This window comes from Phodopus roborovskii, unplaced genomic scaffold (assembly GCF_943737965.1).
Source record: "Phodopus roborovskii unplaced genomic scaffold, PHOROB, whole genome shotgun sequence".
NCBI classification, from domain to species: Eukaryota; Metazoa; Chordata; class Mammalia; order Rodentia; family Cricetidae; genus Phodopus; species Phodopus roborovskii.
In genome coordinates, this window is record NW_026126515.1 from 5,423,438 (window position 1) to 5,432,245 (window position 8,808).

An 8,808-nucleotide genomic window follows, 5' to 3' on the forward strand; every position below is an offset into this window, starting at 1 on the left:
AGGGTCCAAACCCTGATATCTGGGACCTCTTGCTAACTTGGCCTCCCAGAGTTTCTCAGAGGATGGATGACTCGGAAAGGACACCGGAGCATGAATTTGTTCCAAGCCCATCCGGTACAAACTAAAGCTCACTGCGGACACAGGAAATGAACAGGGCCTCCCTGGGTCAGGAAGGGAAGCTGCATCTCTTGATCACACATATGCAGCAGGCCAAAGCCTGCCAACACCACGCTTAAGTAATTGCTAGGACAATTTCCCCGAATTTTATGGTGAATGTTTCTTTGATTGGCTCTTGGCAGCATGTGAGAGCAGGTTGAGGAAACCAAGGTTCAGCCAAGCGAGCAATCGTCTAGAAAGTCATCCTATGAAAAGGCTATATTAGGGTCACAAACTCAGCCAGAGGACTGACTTTGGCCCACAGATATTTTTGGCTCAGTGCTAGTTGGCTGTGTTTTCAATATTTTTCATTAATTGCCAACATTCAGCTCTGGGAAAAGTTTACATAAAAACTCTGTTTTTTTTTCATGAGATATAATGGTGTGTGTGCGTCTGTGTGTCTGTGCATGTCTGTGTGTCTCTGTGTGTGTGGGGGGGGTGTCTGTGTGTGTTTGCATGTGTGCGAGTGTGTGTGTTTCTAGGGACTGAACCTAGGGTCTCATACATACTGGGCAAGAGCTCTACCACTGAGCTACACCCACCATTCCTCAATATATACTTTTTGTTTGTTTTTGAGACAGGATCTTATGTAGATCAAGCTGGCCTAGAACTCACTATGTGTTATTGGATGAGGTTGCTTTCAAGCTCACTGTGTAGCTGAGCAGGACCTTAAATTTCTGATCTGCCTTCATCTCCTGTGTGCTAGAAATACAGGTGCCACCATGTCCTGTTTATACAAGGCTGGGGGTCAAACCCCGGGCTTCCTGCACGCTAGTCAAGCCCTGTCCTGAATTTCATGCTCAGCCCATCTTCCACTTTCTGACACACCCATGCTCATCACTAGTCCATGAAGTCAGCAAATGTTTACTGACAATGCAGCTCAGTAAGAAGCAATGGAGTCAGGGACAGGAGATCACTGGGTTAGCAAAGGTGTTTGCAGCCAAACCTGATGACCTGAGTTTGGTCCCTGGGACTCACATGGTGGGAGGAGGGAACGGATTCCCAAAAGTTGTCCAAATATACACGCGTGTACACACACACATACACAAAATAATATAGTAACAGCAGCAATAAGAAAAGAAATAATGGATCAGAGTGGAAGGGTGAAATGATACCCATAGGAAATTGTGGGAAGGGGAAAGCAATTCTAGCACATGCGTTTTCTTTCCTTCTAGCCCTTTTCTATTGATCCAGTCTATTGAAGTGATCCACTATGAAATGCTAACCTAGACGGAACGGATAAACCGAGAGAAACACAAATCTTGGTTTAAAATGGACATTTTTTCCCCCCCTAGATCCAGATTAAGAAAAAGCACAGGTTGTTTTTGTTTTGTTTTGTTGTGGCTGTTGTGGTTTGCCCCGCTGGGCCAAACAGAAGCTTCCTTTTCTGTCAGGATGGGGACAAGCACTCACCTAGTCAACCATCGAGTTAATGAAAGGAGACAATGGAGACATTCTATGAGAAAAGAAAATCAGCCAGTAAGGACAGGTGGGCCCTTTATGAATGGTCACATTTTGTTAGTATGAAGAGATGAGCAGAACCCTTCCCCTCACCTGGAAGCCCCTTTCTCCTCACTCTGCCTATATAAACCTTGCAGCCTCAGATCTGATGAAAGCTCCCGGGCTCTCACAATTTCCCCAGATCCCTCCTCCCTACCCCACATCCCCAGCCCCTCCTCCCGAGATCCTTCCTTTAGCACAGCTGCTGTGTGCCTTACAAGTCTCACTAGATTGAGCATATTGTCCTGGAAGAATCTTGTCTGTGTGTATTATAAAACCCCTTGTAAAGTCCTCGAGAACAAGGGCCATTTCTTCTGTTCCTGCTTCATCTCCCACAATGCTGATGGCCTAAGAGACCCTCTGTATGGCCCTGCTGCCTCCCAGACTGGAGAGTTCAGTTCAGCTCTCAAGCTCTTGCCAGCAATGCAAAGGGTACACAATAAAGTCCTTTCACTATTAAACGGCGGATTCAAAGATAGAGGGGCTGAGAAAGTACACACACAGAATCAGTTATTGTCTCACGTCTCTCCTGGGAGCCAGGGCCTGGAACCCTCAGGTTAGATGCGGAAGTACCTTTGATATACTGTATGCGATAGCACGTTAGCATTTCATTCCGATGGAATGTATAAACTAGTTGGCAAAAACGTGGAGCTGGGAATGTCCCTCGGCTTTTGTTTAGCATGGTCGGGTCTGAAGTCCTGGCACAGTAGTAATCTGGGGTCCTAGGTCAGCACGCCAAACACAAATAATAACAATAACAACAAATAGTAATTTTAGGGTCACATCAAAGGGCCAAAGGAGGTAAAGGTTTCCTTGTAGGCCATTAATTGGTATTTCCTAAAGCTCTCCCTGTCATGGTTCATAGTCAAGACTTCACAGACCGAAATCATTGCCTTTCATATTTTCATGCTGACAATGCCACCAGAAGAGAAAGTGTGTGTGTTTGGGTGTGTGGGGGACTGTCTCAGTATGCAGCCCTAGCTGGCCTTGAGCTCACAGAGATCTGTCTGCCTCTGCCTCTCAAATGCTAGAATTAAAGACACGAGCCACCGCACCCAGCCATCTGCCATTATGTTCATTGCTGAGTGTTTCAGTGCTTTTTTAAGCGTATAAATAGCAACCAGTATTGAGGAAAGAGGGCTAGATTCACACCTCTTCTGTATTCTGAGTTTCTCTTTTTTCCATGGCTATTTTGGGTATCAAGTGCACTTATAGAATTCCATCTTCTGACACAGATACAATCTTTACAGCATTACATATACTGAAGAGTATCCATTAGGATTGTTAACCAGCCTCAGGAAGTTCTGGGGTTGAGTCCTAGGGGTCTAAACGTGTCCACACCCAGACATGCAGCGTGAAGGGGTTGTGTTGGCTCTTTATCTTTATTTTTTGTAACGATCCTGTGATATTACCTTTATATTTATTTCCCCGTGGGCTGCAGTTAAGGAACTTTTTGTAGAACAAATCTGAACATGAAGACATACATATACATATAGACACACACATACACACACACACACACACACACACACTCACACACACCACCTGGGAGGTTTCCTAAACAAAGTACCAGTTTGGGCTTCAGAGAGCAATTTAGATATCTTGTAAAAGATTCTGAGTCTTTCATACTCTTTCTCTAGTAAGATTTATAGGTCTGACATGTACATAGGATGTGATCTTTCAAGTATGTGGAGAAATGTACTCTTGAATTTAGTGTGGAGCCAACATTCTTTAATCCTATGTAAACAGTGCACAAGAAGAAACCAAGTAGTAAGCCAAGGCTGGTGGCGCAGTTCTGTAATTCCATCTATTAGGGAGGCCAAGATAAAAATGTGCCTGGATTACAGAGTGAAGTCTGTAAACACTGTCTCAAAACTTCAAAAAAGTTAAAAAGGGTCAGGGATGGTAGCACATGCCTTTAATCCTAGCACTTAGGAGACAGAGACAGGCTGATCTCTTGAGATTAACCAAGTCTACATAGAGAATTCCAGACCAGTTAGGGTTATGTGGTAAGACCCCATCCTAAATATGCTTTCCCGCACACACACATGCACACATACATAATGTTAGGCTTGTAGCTTAGTGGTAGAGAACTGTCCTCTAATGTACAAGGTCCTATATTCAATCTCTAGTAATCTCCCCTTCCCTCACAAGAAAGGATACTAGAATAATCAGACATGGAGGCACGCACCTGTAGTACCATACTCTGAAGACTGAAAGTTCATATTCAGCCTGGACTACATAGTAAATTCCAGGCCAGCTTGGGCTACATAGCAAGACCTAGTCTCAAAAATAGTAATAAGCTGGGCATGGTGGTACTCACCTTTAATCCCGGCCCTTGAGAGGCAGGGGCAGGTGGATCTCTGTGTGCTTGAGGTCACTCTGGTCTACATAATGAGTTCCAGGACATCCAGGGCTATGTAGACAGACCCCATCTATAATAATAATAACAACAACAACAATGGTAATAGTAAAGCTGATTGATAAATAGTTTATCTTTGTACAATAACAATGGAAGAGACAGAGTGTGGCCTGGCCACTGCTGCTGGTGTCTAAGAGCAAGAGAAGCATTCAGCCTAGACAGGGCAGCTTTCCCCTGACAGAGAGATGATTGGTGCTGGCAGACAATTTCCTTTGAATAATTTGCCCAGCTAGAGGTCTGTGTCGGATCCAAAGGGCCCTCTTTCAATCCTTTTTTCCCGGATAGTCCGTAGATCCCTGAAAAACGGTGAGCGACCTCTGTGTGTGGGGAGTTGTACAACAGGACTCTTTAGCCAGGGATTCGGCATTTGGGGCTGCACACTCTGCAAAGAAAGTCCCGAGTGAGAAAGCAGACCAATTTAACACAGTTGTTAGAGTAGCTAGGAGCTATTAAATTCAATAAGAAGCTAGAAGCCTGTCTCCCTTGACTCTGGCCAGCCTAATGCGGAGAAGAAACCTGAATTGCTCAGTTAACAAGGTTTGGCCATTTGCATGGTGATTTGAAGGGCTAGCTTGCTTATTTATCTGCTTATTTATCGTTTGTTGTTTGACCCCTGGTATCCACACGGTGGGAAGAACTGAATCCTGCAAGTTGCCCTCTGACTTCTACATGCCTGCTGGTCCTGGTTAGTTTTATGTCACCTTGACACAAGCTAGTCACCTGAGAGGAGGGAACTTCAATGGAGAAAATGTCTTCACAAGATCAGGCTGTCTCTTGACGTGCCGGTTTGAAACCATAAGTAATGAGCATTTGTGTAACATATTTGTACACATGACATCATGGTTTTGAGACAGGGTCTCACTATTTTTGCCCAGGTGGGTCTGGAACCTGTGAACTCATGTGACCCTCTTTCTTCAACCTCCCAAGTAATTGAAACTATAGATGCCCATCATAGAAATGACTTTTTACATTTTTATTCTTTAATTTGTTTAAGATATATCTTATTATTTATGCATGTGTCTGTAGACTACAGGTGTGTTTGTGCACTCGCGTGTGCAAGTGCTTATGGGGGCCAAAAGAGGGTTTTGAGTCTTCTGAAGCTGGAGTTGTGAGTCATCTACATGAGTGCTGGGAACAAAACTCTGGTCCCCTAAAAGAGCAGCATTCATTCTTAACTGCTGAGCCATCTCTCCAGCTCTGGGTGAACGTTTTGAAAAGATAGCTTATTGGAAGGAGAATAACATTTTAAAACATAACGATGACCTGTCCTCCAAAGTTTATATTAAGATTTATCAATAATAATCACTGTTAGAGTACCATGATATAATGGTTCCCTCATTCTTCCATATTATGTATAGATGCGTGTAGGAACACATCAATATATACATATACACTAGCCTACGTAAGTCATAGACAAACCCTGATGCGAGACTTATTTTGCCTCTCCCTAGTCCCATTCATAAACATTTTATAGAGCGAAGTGTGGTGGCTCTTGCCTGTAATCTCAGCACTGAGAAGGCTGAGCGAGGCAAAAGGGTCTCCATGAACTTGAGGCCAGCCTGGATACATAGTGGTGAGTTCTAATCTGGGCTATAGAGTAAGAACCTATCTCACAGCAACAATCTCCCTAATATATTAAGGACATTATTTCAAGTCACTTAACAATATACACGTATGGAACTGGTTATTAATAGTTGCTTCTGTAGTGAGAACTAAGTAGAGCCACAGGAAAAGTGATGAAATTAAAGATAAGTCAGATCCCAAAAGGCAACTCCCAGCTACAGGGGAAATGAGAAGACACACACAGCAGCACGGCCCTTTATTTAAGGAAATCACAACGCATTCAAAAAAGAAAAGGATGAGGTCACAGGAAGGGCTGGGAGGAGAAGATATCTGCACAGCGTGTGGAAATGATAAACTTCGAGTCTTCTAGTAGCTTAGCACAGGCTCCTCAGCTTTGCAGGCAGAGAAGCCCAGAATATTGCCAAGTTCACTCCAGCTTTGTCCTTTGTCACCTGGAAAGCACTCTTTTTTGAAAAGATAATTCAATTTCCAGTGTCAAATATGGCCTTGCCTTTGTGTGCATCTACCCAGGAGACCTAATACCAAGATTCTTCCGGCACAGTCAGCCTTTATGTCACCTAGGAAGGGAGCTCTCATGGCTAGAGGGGGAGTGTGGCTCAGTTGGTAAAGTGCCTGCTGTACAAGAATGATGACTTGAGTTTGGATCTTCACCACCCACATAACAAGCCAGGCACACAGGCCCAGCACTGGGGAGGTAAAGACAGGGGGACCCCCTGGAGCTTACTAGCCAGTCAGTCTACCCAAGCCTGAGCTCCAGGCTCAGTGAGAGATCTCAGTGAGAGATCAAAAAAGAAAAACAGTGACAAATGATGACACCTGACATTAACCTCTGGCTTTCACACATGTGTGAGTGTGCACGTGTTTGAGCATGCATACACACACACACACACACACACACACACACACACTTTAAAAAGCAAAAATGAACCCAGAGAGGTGGCTCACTCATTAAAAGTATTAACTGGGGTGGGGGGCTGGAGAGGTGGTTTAGAGGTTAAAAGCACTGACTGTTCTTCCAGAGGACTTGAGTTCAATTCCCAGCAACCATATGGTGGCTTACAAACATCAGTAATGAGATCTGGTGCCCTCTTCTACCTTCAGGCATACAAGTAGGCAGAACACTGTATATAAATAATTAAATAATAATAATAAAAAAAGCACTTACTGCTCTTTTAGAGGACTAAGGTTCAATTCCCAGCACCCTTACTATAACTGGCAGCTCACAACTAGCAATAACTCCAGTTCCAAGGGGGATCTAATGACTTCTTCTAGACATACGTGGTGCACATACATACATACATACATACATATAGGCAAAACACCCATACATATGAAATAAATCTCAAAATATTAATTAAATTAAAAAAGCAATAACAGCTGGGTTGTTGGTAGCACATGTCATTAATCGCAGCACTCGGGAGGCAGAAGCAGGCAGATCTCTGTGGGTTCGAGGCCACTCTGGTCTACAGAGATAGTTACAGGACAATATAGAGAAACCCTGTCTTGAGCGCCCCCCCAAAAAAAGCAATAACAGTGGTTGTTAAAAAGGGAAGGTTATTCCTCCTAAGGCCCCTTCTTCCAGGCCCCTGCAGCCTTCTACTAAGGCACAGAGCTTGGTAGGACACTAAGCCCCACTCCTCTGCGCTGGGCAGTCCCTTTACAACCTGCCCTGGTGGCTCTGTCTGATACAACCCTCTATTAATTTTGTCACAATAATTTCCTGCTTCCTGTGACAAAAATACCTGAAAAGCAGCAGTTTAGGGAGGCGGGGTTTATGTGTGTTTACAGCCCATGTGGCAGGGAAGGCGTGGTTGCAAGAGCAGGAAGCAGCCAATCACAGTCAGGAAGCAGAGAATAAAGGCTTTCCTCCCCTTACCCAAGAAGACCCCACCCAGTGGATGGTGCAGCCCACAGTTAGAGGGCTCTTCCTATTTCGGCCTGATCTAAACAATCCCTCACAGCTCTGCTCACAGAGGCTGGTCTCGGTAGTGATTCTAGATCCTGACAGATGCCAGCCAATTCACTTCCATTTCCATGGCGTGTATGCAAAACTCATTTAAACTACCTAATTCCCTCTGCCACCCTGTCATAATCAAAAACTCTGACAGGCATGGTGGTACACACATATGTGCAGCACACATGTGCCCAAATTCTGAACCCCCAAATCACCAACAGACCCCTCCCAATGCAAAAGCAGTCTTTTATTGGTTAACGAGCTAACCCCATTAACTCAGGCCCTTCGTCCATCCAACATGGAGGCTGGCAAGAGAAGGACCTGGAGAAACTGCGAGGTGGGGAACTTATTAGGCGGCATAAGGGGAGTGTCTAGGGGTCTGCAACAGTCTCAGGATTGGTGTGCTTCTGGATTTGGATCACCTGTCCTGTGTTGATTGGTCAGCTGGTTGTTATGGCCTATAAGCCCTCTCAGGGCGCTTGCTATGCTCTGCACATCCAGAGTCTTGCCAGCTAACTTCTGATCGGTTCCTTACCACAAGGAGAATATCTGATGTCCTGGTGACTAGGGCGGGCCCACCAAGGTCAGAGTGTGCTGAGTCAAAGGCCTACATGTCTTTCCTGTAGCCTGTCATGGCTACTTAAGCAGGGAGCTGGTGAGGGTCTGGTCCCTTCACACACACACACACACACACACACACACACACACAGAGAGAGAGAGAGAGAGAGAGAGAGAGAGAGTGTGAGTCTGCTGGGGGCGGGAGAGATGGCTCAGTGGTTGAAGAGTGATTACTGCTAGATCAGAGGACCAGAGATAGGATTCCACAAACAACTGTAACTCCAGCTCCAAGGGATCTGGCACTCCTTTCTGGTCCCTGTGGGGAAACACACACACCCTTAAAAAGCCAGAACCTTGAAAAAGAGGAGGAGAAACAGAAACAACCTACCTACTGGACAAACTTGCAATCTCGCATTGAGGCAAGAGGACCTGGGGTATGAGGCCAGGCCAGACTATGCAACAAAACACTGACAAACGTGCTTTTCAGAGAAAGAAAAGAATATTGATTACCAGGGTCTCACCCTGTAACCTCAGCCTTCTAAGTGCTGGGACTACACGCATTAACCACCATATCCAGCAAGGATTTGTAATTGAAGAAGGAGAGAGGGAAATGAAATAGAGAAAGGCTTAACAA